The following is a 13,670-nucleotide window of genomic DNA, read 5'->3' as shown; positions in this document are numbered from 1 at the left end:
GTCACCTCATTGGAACAACCTCTCTCGCCACTGACAGATCGCTTCTGTCATCTCACCTGCAGTTGCCATCTATTGCAGCAACATCAGTGCCCTTGGAAAACCCACACTTTGGTCCTCTGAATCCTTCCACAATCAGCCCCAACACCAACATCACCAACCTTGTCCGCCATCATCTGATGCTGCACAGGACACAGTGAAGGGATAATTACAAGTCCTAGCCCTTTCGGACTACCCCAGATCAGGCGTATTCCCCAGACGTTCACCTTCAACTAACGTTAGAGATAGCTGAATTCTACAAGATGCTTAAATGGGTCTAAAGGTTCAGGCTATCTCTCGCTAAAGGAAAGGAATGACTGAAGATGTTACCGTCCTCCAGATAGCATTTTTAATAAGTTTAACTAGACTGTAACCTTCCGGATATTATAAGGGTCCGGAATACCCCCCAGAACTCTGCAACTCTTCGCCAAAGAATGTACAGAGATTTTGAGTTCGCAAGTTTTATACAGAAATATTACTTTGAGACAATTCTAAAAATATATAAATTTATTAAAGAACCGACATGTAGTTAACGGCTGGTGAGTCCATCGCAACATTACAGTCCAAAAACAAATAACTTGCATTTCTTCTTTCTCAGAGATCCTTATTTTCAAGTCTTAACTTCGTTACATTTCTACTTTTCTTACTTATTTCTAAATCCAGAACATCCACCAAAATCAAATAATAGTACCTCTTTGATCAGCTGAGACTCAAAGTTAAAGACTTACAGAGATGCCTCTGAAGAGTTGAGAAACGCTTGGCCCGTTCAGCGAGTTCTGCCTTTCTGTTGAAAAGGTCTATGTTTTATACTCTTTTTGCAATGGTTTATTCTTTGAAGTTCTCTGCTGATGTCAGCTAATTGTTTTTATTGATACCTCTTTCGAATGCTTTCTATCTTACTGTCAATTCAACTATTGCATGCATAATTATGTCTCTACCTTTAGGTGTTTCAAAAAGCATCATAAAAACAATGACAGCAATGATTTCTGTTTGATGCTATTCTTATCGAAGATTTTCCATTTAATTCTTAATATTGGCTTTACTGGTTTTAGCAGATGTTGTGACTCCGTGGTGACCCAAGTTTAATACAAACACAATGTAATTGCTTGGTGTCATCTATTGAAGTCATATTTTCAAAGTCTTCTTGTTGGTATGGTTTTTACTATATATAAATCAAAACCACTTTAACTGAATGTTTTATGCATTTCTAGCTATATCTCAATTGGTTGCATATTTAATCTTATGTTTCCTGTCATCCAAGTTTAACATAAAAACTATTTGACCAGCAGGTGTTTCTTTTACTTGATGTCATCTTTTCAAAGGCACATGGTTCTTTTAATGTTTGTGTTTCTGTTCAACATGTTAGCTTATAACACCTTAAACTGGGTCTTCTCATTGTGTTGGTTACAAACCGTAGACCTTGCTTCAATCTTTCATTGTTTTAGTATTTTTAACTAATTCCCATTTCAAAACTTGTGGTTTTTTACAACTTTGTTTAACAACTGATCTTATCTCAGAAGCCCTTATTTCTGTTTACAGCTTATGTCTCTGAGGTTTTCCAGATTCCCAAACCCAGTTTCTCATGTATTAATATCTTAATATTAATAATTATTCTTTCACAACAGGGCATCAGCCCCTGACAACATTGCTGCCCAGGAGGCCAACGATGGCATCACCATGGCCAGATTTACTTCACTTGACGCTGTAAACCCTGGCTGCCACATGATACTACAAGTTGACACCATCCCACACCAGCACTGTAAAGCCTCCTTTAATGTCCAAGCCATTCCATTCCATTCATACTCATCACTATAGTGGGGGGGTGGGGGCGGAGAGGGGGAAGTATGTCTCAACATTCACTGGAACTCAGTAAGACACTTCTTGTGGTGCGCACAGATCTGTCCAATAAGGTGAAGTGTTGAAAATATAGATTTCACTGTATGACAACACATTACCAGAAACTTCACATGAACATTGGCTAAACCTCTCAAGTGCCCACCCTTGTGTGTTGTTAGTTGGTATGCTTGCAGTAGGATGAGGGTGAGTGTGAGGGGTGGCTCGTGAGATAGGAAGTGATAATATAGATAGAGATGGATGGGTGCAGGTGCAAGGTCAGTTGGTGTGAGTAAGGATGTGCAGGAGAAGGGTATGGAAGGCAGAGTGATGGGGATGCAATGAGTGGCACAGCAGGGTGAGGTTGAGTGTGGCTTTGCAGTAATGTTTCGTGATCTACTGAGATCATTGAAAGGTTGGTGCCACTGCAGCCAGGGACTCCTGACGACATCCCTGCTTGTGTCCTCCTGCGCAATGTGTAACCAGGCTGCGTTGATCTCCTGGGGAGGTCTCTTCCACCCATGGAAAGGGAAGAGAATCTCCCTGCGTGCGTGAGCCTGGGTGCAGCCGTGCACCTCTGTGCAGTGCTTGTCAGTGTATGCAGCACCTCAATGCTACAGAACACTGACAGTACAACTGTCAAAATCAATGTGGACATGGCCCCTTTAAGGAAACCGTCTGGTGACGTGTTATCGAATGATGTCATCAGACCCGCTTCCTGTTAATTGGCCAGGAACCCCGCAGGGTGGGCTTAACAAGGCCAATCTACGGAAACTATTTTTGAGAGAGCGGCTGCAGACGGGAGCGGGACCGGAACCCGCCATCCATCTCTCCCGCCGCCATCCCGCCTCCGCAGGGAAAATCCAGCCCAATGACTGAATAGGTAAAGAAACTGTCAGATAAAAAACGGGACGGGGGGGTGGAATGAGAGCTGGAGGATCAAGCCTCACTATGGACTAAACAGTTTGTTCAGCCCAGTAGTAATATATATATGTGTTTTTTTTTTACTTACCATAGGTAAACTAGCAGTGTGAAATAAAAAAACGAATAAGCTCCTCTATGGTTCAATTAGTAAAGGCAGCTTATAGCATATAGTTGAGCCAAACAAATCAGAAGGCCCTTGGTTTGATTCCTACTATATGCTGAGTTAGATGATCACAGCTAGAGGGACACTACAATTATCCTCACCATTGCTGAGGAGTAAGGAGGGGAAAATGAGCACAAATCCTGGAGTTCACTCTCCAATGATCTATTCAGCTGGAAAGTGAAAATGTGTGGGCTTTAGTAAAGGACAAGATCCGCTTAGGCTGTGATGCTCCCCACAATTAATAGCCAACACTCATTTTCACTCCTGCCACTTGGACAACAGGTGCCCTTGCATGTGTTGGCATCTTCAGGGAGGAAAGCAGAAAGCTGGGGAGGGTAGGCGGGGATTTGATACACAACATTAGGGCTAGAGTTTTACACATCGTCAGCCTGTGATTCTCCTGTCAATTAAAATGAATGAGGGGAAAATTGCAAGCTGGCAAGTGCAGAAGCCTAGGAGTGCAAAAGTAGAATGAATTGGGAACTTACTGATGCTAAATTCTAAAAACATTCTTGTGTTCATGCTGACAACAGAACATACTTAGTAAAAGATTATTTCTTCGCAACAACAGAGAATTCAGTACACTGAACATATTCTATTCCTTTCTTTTATAACTAACAAAAAAAATCAACTGTATTTTATTTGTTATTAATGGATCAGAATAGATCTTTCTAAGCTACCATATGGTCTACAGGAAACATAGTTGTGTGAAGATATATACAAACATGCATTAGTTTAGATCATTCTCTTTTTCTACAGTTCCATAACAAATGGTAAAAACCTGCTTTCATCATGGAACAGTCTACACATCTATTGGCACATGCACCATGGGATCTTTCTACGGCAAAATGTTTGTATATTTTTTCCAGCTAGTTGATTAATATGTTATAAATCTTGGAGTCTAGCCTGTCAAATGAAAAGCAGGATTACATCCAAAGCTGTCAAGATTAGGAAAACTTATCTTGTTCTGCTGGAACAGTATCATTGTTAGATTCATATCAAATCTTGCAGTTATCTCATATTTCACAAAACAAATGTCTCAATTTCTTTAAAAGTTTTTTTTGATGAACACTGAAAATATGTTAACACTTTCAAAACATTATCAGTTTATTTTACCCTCAAACACATGCATATTAAGTTAACGCAAACAACAAACAGCTTCTGGTTTATTATCACTGGAAATCATGTAATTACAGAAAATCTGTGTAACATAATTACTTCAATATTTGAATGCTCAACACAATGCATAACGAACACACATATATACCTGAAATCCATTGTTCCTGGGTTAGGGATGTTCACTTGCTGATTGCTCTCTTACAAAGGGTTGTAGCTAATGTCTCGGCGTTCTTATTGCAGGGACCCTGCTGATCTCTTACTGTCCTAGTTAGATGCCAATCCTTGAATCAACACTGTTACTGGTTGGGATTTCTGTTTGCATCTATTTAAACATATATTAAATTGCAATCTATTAAGCAGATAAAATGAAGGTGTAGGGCACAAGGCTAAATACAGAAAGACCCTGTCTGGAGCTCCCACCTTTAATGAAATCAGTTTTTAACAACTCTTTTTTGTTAAATACAGCTGGTGTCAGGAGGATGCGTCCAACTCATAAAGCACACCAATGACAATGTACAGTGGCAGTAATACAAGGACATAGTTCATCATGACATTTCTAGCTATTCCCAACTGATTAGGGTCATTATGTTGGAGGTCTGATTTATGTTGTCATTTCCTCTCACCGATCCTGCATCAATGAATCTTAATGAATTGGTAAATAAGGGTGAAGATTACACTCTATGACACAGAAACATTCCTCATTCTCAACATCAAGATTTATGTAGCCAATTAGTGACTAACAGAGAAAATTGGTTGGCAGAAAAATCATATTCTTTATGGTACAACAAATAAAAGTCCCCCTACTAAAGGACATGGACACAAAACAAGTTCATAAAATATGTTGTTTTCCTGGCACATGCTTACACTTACAAAAAAAGGAGTGGAAAAGAATATGAAAATGATTTGGCAAAAAGTGCTTAACCCCTTTGTGCGCTAGAGGCTGCAGTGTTTTAAATACAAGACACCTCCACCTATTAAAAAATTCTCAAAATAAACACTCGGTATATAATGAGTTCCTTTATCTGTTACATATTGTATGTAGCTTTAGTGCGGTATGCCTACTCTCCACATCAAACAACCATCACCACTACAAGAAAGTGGGCTCATCAGAGAGCAACTCAAAAGGCACTGTGTGAAAAGAAGTGGAAAATTAAAGCTGAAGCCGTCTAGGAAAGGTTTAATTTACTGGCGTGTACAGTATGCAAATGAGATTACACAGCTTAACTGCATCATTTATGTCCATAATAACGGCATCATCATTACAGGGCTCAAATTAAATTACACCATAATTAGCATATCAAAGTGATTGGTTAAAGTTTAAAACAAATACCCAATTTTGTTAATGAACAGCTGTAATTGTCATGTACACTCCAATGAAAACACCCTAAACAAATATATGCTTAAGAATCGGTTTTTAAAATTCTGATGCTGAAGAAGCTACAAGAATCAAAATTGAAACAGTAAATTACCAAAAGGCTGATGATACAAAATTTAAAGATGTAGCTTTTCATTTTATTCACTAAAGAACCCATTAAACCATAAGCTCTGGAGAACTATGTAAATTATCTGCCTTTCAAGGTAGAGCTGGGGCAAATCCACTCCATCAACTAATGATGGACCTCATTACATGCAGAGAGTATTCATAATGAGGAAGCAGCCGCCCGCCATTCCACATTCTAACATAAATCCCTATGAAATGTTAATATCTCACTTCTAATTAGAGACTACCAAGTCCAAATGTGCCTTCATAGGTAATAAGTAGCAAAATAAATTTCTGTTTTAATAGTACATTGCACAAGCACCTCATATGTGTTTTTTTTAATGTAAGAGCACTTGCAGTTTTTGCTTTCTTGCTGCTTTTCGAGACTACAAAATGCAATCAACTGATAGAAATGAAACCTTTGTCTTACAGAATCCTACTATCCATATCTTCAAAATCAGTATTAAAAACCAGCTTCCACGCAAGGAAATGTCAGACTGGAGTCATTAAAACAGCACTTTCATGATCACATGGAATCAACAACAAAAATAAACACAGAAACCAGAAACAAGCACAAGAGGAAAAAAACAGGTTTTATATCTGAGCCAGTCACATCATTACCAGTGCCCATTTAAATATTTTACTATAATTGGTGCATAATTACAACAGTAAAAATCACACTCATTTTAACTACAGTAACTTTTATAAACTGAAGGCATCTTGTCAACCAGCTACATCTTTCCATATTACAGTTTACTAAAGCACCAATAATTTTAGTGCCGAGAGCTGCTCTAATCTGAATGTCAATTTCTTGCAGTAATCAAACAGTGTAATTAAAGAAGAAACATGGCACTCTGTACTGCAGATTATCAGGAGCTGCAAGCTGTACAGCTGAAAAACACCACCACAACAGAAACACCCTTTATCACATTCCTTTACATAAACAATCAACATGAAGCACCACTTCTTTACAGAACATCTGTTCAAATTTATATTGACAAGTTTACTATCAAAACCCAAGTCCAGCATAGCTTAGCTGAACTGGACCTTGGAATCACGACCTTCTATCTCCTTCGGTTTTACAGATTACCACAAGTCTTACACATGTGATCTATTTTATGTTACATTATAAGTTTTTACTTCATTTATTACTGTTCAATGATTTTTTTTAACATTAACAATGCACAGAAGAACAAGGAGTTTCACACATGCAGCACTTTTTCCCCTTTAAATACAGTTATCTAATTCACTTTTTTCCAATGACTCAGATCCTAGCAGTTAATTTCTCTTTCTAACCCCTCTCTCTCACTCTAAGTCAACCAGTCAGGCACGAGGAAGACAACCCTCCAAAAACCACTTGTCCCTCCCACAGTGTCCCATTGTGGAACAACCTACCTTTGTTCTAGCGTTACAGATAACTTGTGAGCCTCAGTAACATGAGGATTTTGGAACGGATGTGAGGTCTCAGATCAGTTGCAAGCAGATGAGAAAAGATGGGCATGAAAAAAACTCAGCACTAGCTGACAGTCACTGCCAACACAAGCAAGTATTTACAGCACTATTTACATTAGAGTGAGTGCACCTCAGCCCGATCACATTCAGAACTGATGGCATTTTTTTTCCACAACTGGTAATTAAAACAAAACGCACGGTTCTGTGATTGTTTTGGCGACTGAGGACAATGATACACAAAATCAGTATTTAATCACTGGGATATGTCTTTGGTGAGTAGCATGAGGGGTGACAGAGGTTCAGGCCTAAATCCGCATGCTTACCTTAATGTTCCTAATAAAGGGAGCCTTCAAACACTACTCCTGATAGCTCAACTGAGGTGTAAGCAGAGCTCCATCTCAAGGAAGCAGGCACTCGCTGAAAGCTCTCTACAGAGACACAAGTGATTCACATGGCCAGACATATAAACCACAGCAGCTAGAGGGAACTGCAATGCTTGGGCAGCACTGAATAGCAGGTTTACACATGCAGTGCCCAGTGTCAGAGGAAGAGAGTTGCTTAGGATTTATGTGACACCTTTTTCCGGGAAGCCTCTTGTGGAATTGTACAGTTTGTTTCTTATTGTCCTTACTGCTGGCTCTGAATACAAGCAGCTAGAGAAACTGTTCCCTGTGGGGGCCCCCCAGACCCTGGCCCTGCTGCCTTTACAGGGAGGTAACCATATTAGGATGTGTATGGTAAAGTAAACAATAACATAGTTGCAATGAAATGGAATTTTTCTCTCCAGCTAATGGTGTTTGTCAGTCCTCTTTTAGCCTTTCCCACTGTGTAGCTTTTTTTGAAAACACTGCTCTGTTTATGTAGGAAAATTTTTGTCAACTTAGGACAAGCTTCAGACCTTTATTCAAAATAAACAAGTACAGAATCTAATAATGCTTCACTGTTGTAAGAGAAAATAATGTGTAGGCACTAAAATAAAGCATGGAGTAGTTCTATTATTCAATATAACAGTGTCCAAAACAAAAGAATAGCTGAATTCATTCATCCCCAGCCCTCCCTCCCCCACCTCCCCACACAAATCAAGGTTACGGCTTTGAAGAGATGTTGTACATAAACTACTTTGGAAGTCATTTTAAGTTAAAGATACACACCCCAACTGCTGCGCTGAAATAAAGCTTAAAGCACCACACAGACATATCAGAATCAATAAATCAAGGTAACAAGTATCAGTTCACAAGTTCAAAGGCATGATGGCCAACTCTGCATCTTAACACTCAACCAGTAATACCTTGACTCTATCACTCCTTTCTTTGTAGACAAGTTCAGGTTCGGAAAGGGCATTTTTTCATTAGGATCTAGCAGCTGTTTTCTTACACATGCAGTGCAGGATGCTTCAGCCTTTTTTAGCTGGCTGTGCAATTGCAAGCAGAAAATATTAAACAAGCCAACAAAACCAGAAGAGTGAGACAGCTAGATACTGCATTCCAAAATTAAGACTTTAAATATAAACAGTGAATCATGTCATGCTGTGCTTTGTTGCACCATTTAGATTCTCATAAAAGGCAATTTTTGTAAGCTAATAAACAATGCAACACCATTCCAATTTCCAGTCGCTTTAGATGAGCATCACACACCAGCTCAATTTTTATATTTCATTAAATGCAGCACAGCTTGCACTGAGATATTAAGAAGCTATAGATGTTCCTTTCAGTCTAAAGTCACTAGTTTTTCCATCCATACTTGGCACTCAACTGGTGTTAATTTAACTGAAGTTCAAAAAGTAAAGTGCAGTCAACTTTCTTTTTAAAAATATATGATTTAAAATTTTATTTTATTAAATAGTATGCAGTGCTACGCTCTTGAAAACCTAGCAATTTTAAACCTAAAGGACCATTTGCACGGATGTTTAGTAACAAATTGGGAACTTAAGCAAAGTAATGCCCATATCCCTTTAATACTCTCAATTCCTTTTCCGGAAAAGGTAACACACACGCAAAGTCCACTATAACAAGATTAAGCCAATCCAGGGCCTCCACTTGTTCCACCTTGGAAAGCAACATCTCCCCGCCTACACCCCCATCCCTGTCCCCTCTGCCCACCCCCCCCCTCCCCCAACCGCCATAGTTTCTTGAGTCCATGTCAATAAAAATCTAAAGGAACTGCAGTTAAAGAAAGGGGATAAAGTGGTAGTCCTGTTCTGTGGTACTGAAAAAGCAAAAGCCACCACTGTTTTGACAGATCAGAAGAAATTCTAAAGTTGTTTCTATTTTCCACAATCATTCTGAAGCAACGTGACATTCTGTGTGTTCTCTTACTCCTAACGCAAGGGCCTTGGGGCTGTTTAGCTTGTCACTATGTTTAACTACTGCTCTGGAGCTACCGAAGTACATTACCGGTAGTTACAGCTCATGAAAAATACAGCGACAAAACTGCTAGTGGCAGAAACATTAAACTCTCTTGTTAGCAGCCACCCCCATGTGGCACTTTAGCACTAGCAAGTTGTTTATTATGTTCGGTGCCAGGCAAAGGGATTAAATAGGGTTCTTAAGAATCAAAGTATTATAAATGCATGAAACAGAACAGCTAGCACAATTCATTCTGCAAAATTTAAAATCTTACAACATTTGTGTTTTTCCTAGTACTTGGTTTTGTTCTTTTCCTGCATCTTGGATTTTTTTTAATTAATAGATCAAGTCAATTTATTTCTAATGTTCTCGTCTGGCAAGGTCGGATGGACAACAGCACTAATGGGTGCCTACATCACAAGCTTCTGCAGTCACTGCTTGATGGTTACATCACCGTTGCTATGGCACTTAACTGACTATTAATTTCTGACAAAAGGTGATTATGAAACAGACAGCTGAATTCCAAGTAGATGTCTCAGCACAGCTAGAGGGTATAACATTTAAAATAAAAACGGACTCTACAGGTTTTCCAATTATTTTAAAACATTTTTCTGTGAATAATTGTGTGTGTTTTACATATATATATATATACTATTAGTACTTTAAAAAATCCTCCAATACTTTGCATTACTAAACCGAGTGTGCATAAGTTACTCATTAAACAAGCATTGTAAATTCCACACAAGGAATCTCCTATAAAGAACAAACCTTTTTTATTTACCTTCTTTTGAGTAGTAGTTGCTTATTTAAAGCAATCTTCTGTTACAGCCACCTTTACTAATCACTCTTCTTACCCTGGAGACAAAAAATGATAGAATCTGATTGGACGTTTGATGGTAGTTACCCTGTCTCAGCATTTTCACTGGCACCACACGGCAAAGTACAAATATAAATAAAACAAAATGCTTCCAATTGTACTTAATGGCAAATGACTCGCAGCAAAGTTAATAGAAACAATGAAGTCACAGGACGACTGCTTATCAGTACCAGCTAGTGCCAGGTATTCACATAACAAGCCCAAGCTGCTGTGTGTGTGTGTGAAGCACAGCAGATGAAACAATTTTTCATGTGATTATGCTTTCTAACTCCAGATGCCTCTGGACTTCTTTACAGTGCAAATCACTTCATGTATCACTGAACTTAGTCCTTTCTTCTTGTACTATAAGTAAAACCCATGCATACAGATTACATGAGTAAAATCCTGCAACGCAGTAGCAAAATAAAATGGGTGGAACCAGATGCCATCTGTCCTGGTTCACGCTACATGCTTCCATATTTATTAAATTAAATTAAAATACAAAATGAAAGAAGGCAAAAAAAATCTGGTTTGTCTAGTGTGCCTATGTACAAGCCCACAGCTTCTTCTCCCTGTGTAATCCTCAAACACAAAACATCAATGCTTCAGCAAGCTGCCCTGAAAAGCAATGCTTTCAATGCATACTGCCTTCCTCTTTGACTTCAAAGTTTAGTAACAGCAACTGTTTCTACTTTAAGATTTCAAGAGACATGAAAAGGTATTCAAGGTGAAAATAAAACAAAATCTGGCAGAAATCTTGTCTTTTCAGGCCTATAATTGTCAGTACAGTCTCAAGTTTATTAGATATCTAGTACAGATTATTGGCCTTGGCCCTAAAAATTAGACATGGAAAATGGTTGCAAATCTGAAATAGAATATATGAAATACCTTTTAGCACTTTGAATTAGTTGTAACCCATATGAATATGCAGACACATTAAGCCAATCCCTGTGTTATTTTTACTTTGTTCCTCCTTTAGTTTCTGCAGGAGACTGGCCAGTCAAGACATGGTACAGTGCAGTATTCTGCATTTCAAGTTTACTTTGCATGGAATTGATCTAACTTTGTATACGAGCAGACTATATTAAAATGTAATTTAGATGATTAAAAGCCACAACTGACTGTTTTGAATAAAAACATTTAAAATTTGCCTCTCACAGATATGTGTACACCTGCACAGTTAAATGTGAGGAAATTTCCCTGAACAGTACACACTGTAGCTATTTTGTTTTTTCTGAACAGATGATACGATTTGGGCTACATTCTGATCTCACTCCAGTTGAGACATTATTTCTACTTTGTCATTCACTGTTTCTAAGAATAAACTATCCACAGGCTGTGAGCATTTACTCATCTTCCCGCTTGACAGATGTTATTCAGTGATGCTGCTTCAATCCATAACATCACTACTACAACTGGTACTGAAAGTTAGAGTTCATTATTGAGAAAATTATGTCTGCCCCTTTAAGAGGTCACCTTTTTCCCAGGTCAATTTGTTGCAATGATACTTGCACACTGAGGCCAGATAATCTCTGAAATTGCTCAGTCTGACCTCCAATATATAACACAAATCCATCTGAATCTTAGGTGTTGTGCAAGGGTGGTTTCAGGCTGGAACAGATTCGGATATATGCCAATATGTCCTGACGGTAAACTGAATATCAAAATGCCCTAACTGCATCCACCATATCCTCGCATTTCATGTACATTTCTCTAAGAGGTACTCTTACATTGGTTTCGAATTTGCTGGTGGCAGTGTCAACTACAATGTCGTTTTTCCATACCACTTTTATAAAAGCCCACAGAAAAATAAATATTTTTCTATTTGGAAAAATCTTTCATGTAGATCCCCTTGTCCTTCCTAATTTCCAATGGCATTGCCATGTTTTAAATTTATATTTAAATTTATGATTGTCTCCATTCCGTGCATTGCATGTGTGGAACAAAGCTGCAGTGTCAAAGCGAGAATCCAGCAATGCTGGTCCCTCCTTGACACTAATGCAGGTATGCCACCAGGTATTGCCACTGTAAATTGTCCTGAAGTACAACAGGAGAGTACGCTGTAACACGATGGAAATGTGTAAAATGTTTAAACCAAAGCACGTGCAGCCTGCTGCTAAACACCCATTCCAGTGTTATAGACATTATAGCCTTTTTAAGCTTAACGGAATAGTTTTGGAAAGGTATTGTCTTTTTATTCTTGGATTTTAAAATTCTGTCACTGTAGCTATTTAAATTCTGTCACCAAGATTTTGGTATGAATGTTATCATCTGCAGCAGGTTAACAGGGAATAACTTTTACTGAAATAGTCTGGAAAGCAAAAGGCAACTTGTGACATGAAAGGAAACTTTTGTGCGTTCGGGAACCATTTTAGGTTCAACCTTGTGACTTTTGTAAACACTTCTTCAAACTCAGAATTACAAGTGTTTTTTGCACTTCATTCTCCATCTGTGTGATGGAGAATGAAGTGTGATTACCTCTAGGAAAGACTGGTGTGGTCACCCAAGTCACCAAATCACAAATGAGGTGCTTTCACATAGTGGCTTGGTGTAGACCAGGTCCTGGAAGAGTGACATATTGCATCACTCCCCCATTTTTACTTCTGAAGTAGAACCACAAGGCTGATTGAATCCATGGAGGAGGCAGTTCTGATTACAGGTGCACAGATCTTTGAGAAAGTGGGTCTTTACTGCAACCAGAATTGCCAAAGATTGCATAAAATGTATGTGTCAAGAGTCAATAGCTCCATAGTAATTCTATGAATACCAAGCCCAGGAACTACTATGTAATTATCCTCGTCACTAAGTCAAAGTAATAGTACAGCTATCCAAGCCCATGATAGAATACTCTGATCGACCTGATCTTTGTCTTTATCTTTATCATCAACCCATGGTCAAAGTAACAGTGTGATTAACCACACCAAGTATAGGTACCAATTTCTGACAAGCCGATACTAATACTGAGGGTGCAGTGCATCCCCAATCTGAGATGGTTGCTTTGTCTTGGAGTAGGCCCCTCCCCCTAGTGGCAAACTGCTTCGTTTCTTTGAAGCGGCACAGGTGGGGGACGGAGTTGCCGATCACGGCTGGTTGAAATTTCCCATGCTGCCACATTGACTAATGAGGTAGTACCATGGAGCACGCAAAATTCAAACTGGCTGTTTTAGTGCGTGCTTGCCCTGCTACTAAGTCATATTCTCCCTCATGTTGCATCTGCATTCAGCCTGCTCCCCAAATGCAAGGCACACCATCAATGTATGAATGCTCAAATGGTCAAGGGAATATTTTGTTTAGTGTAATGGTAGGTCAGATTATGAAAGAAAAGGCAAACTAAGCTTTTGAGCCATTTCTGTGCCAGCTTGAATGTATTGAACTTCAGTGATTTGCAGTTCAAACTCAAGACTCTCCCGTGAGTATTTAAAGAGCCGGATAGTTTACTGCCAGGGAGCGGAGCAAAGAAAA

At 38.9% G+C, this 13,670-nt stretch overlaps 1 protein-coding gene and 1 pseudogene across 7 annotated transcripts in view; one reads left to right on the top strand and one right to left on the bottom strand.

The window, feature by feature from the left end:
• Window positions 1–13,670, bottom strand: part of foxp1b (forkhead box P1b) — a 581,092-nt gene that overhangs the window by 309,785 nt on the left and 257,637 nt on the right. For 4 of the 7 annotated variants that reach the window (XM_086001439.1, XM_086001437.1, XM_086001444.1 and 1 more), the window contains one exon: window positions 10,134–10,207. The exons of 2 other annotated variants lie outside the window; for them this stretch is intronic. The gene's annotated coding sequence lies outside the window, so the exon portion shown is untranslated. Of the gene's footprint in view, window positions 1–8,295; window positions 8,419–10,133; window positions 10,208–13,670 lie in introns of all 7 variants that reach the window. One more of the 7 variants, XM_086001441.1, reaches the window with a different exon arrangement.
• Window positions 1–13,670, top strand: part of LOC147110994 (uncharacterized) — an 81,144-nt pseudogene that overhangs the window by 24,220 nt on the left and 43,254 nt on the right.

This window comes from Somniosus microcephalus, chromosome 11 (assembly GCF_052327205.1).
Source record: "Somniosus microcephalus isolate GS21.2 chromosome 11, FLI_Smic_1.0, whole genome shotgun sequence".
Taxonomy (NCBI): Eukaryota; Metazoa; Chordata; class Chondrichthyes; order Squaliformes; family Somniosidae; genus Somniosus; species Somniosus microcephalus.
The sequence above is the reverse complement of the archived record's forward strand: the minus strand, read 5'-3'. Positions and strand labels throughout refer to the sequence as shown.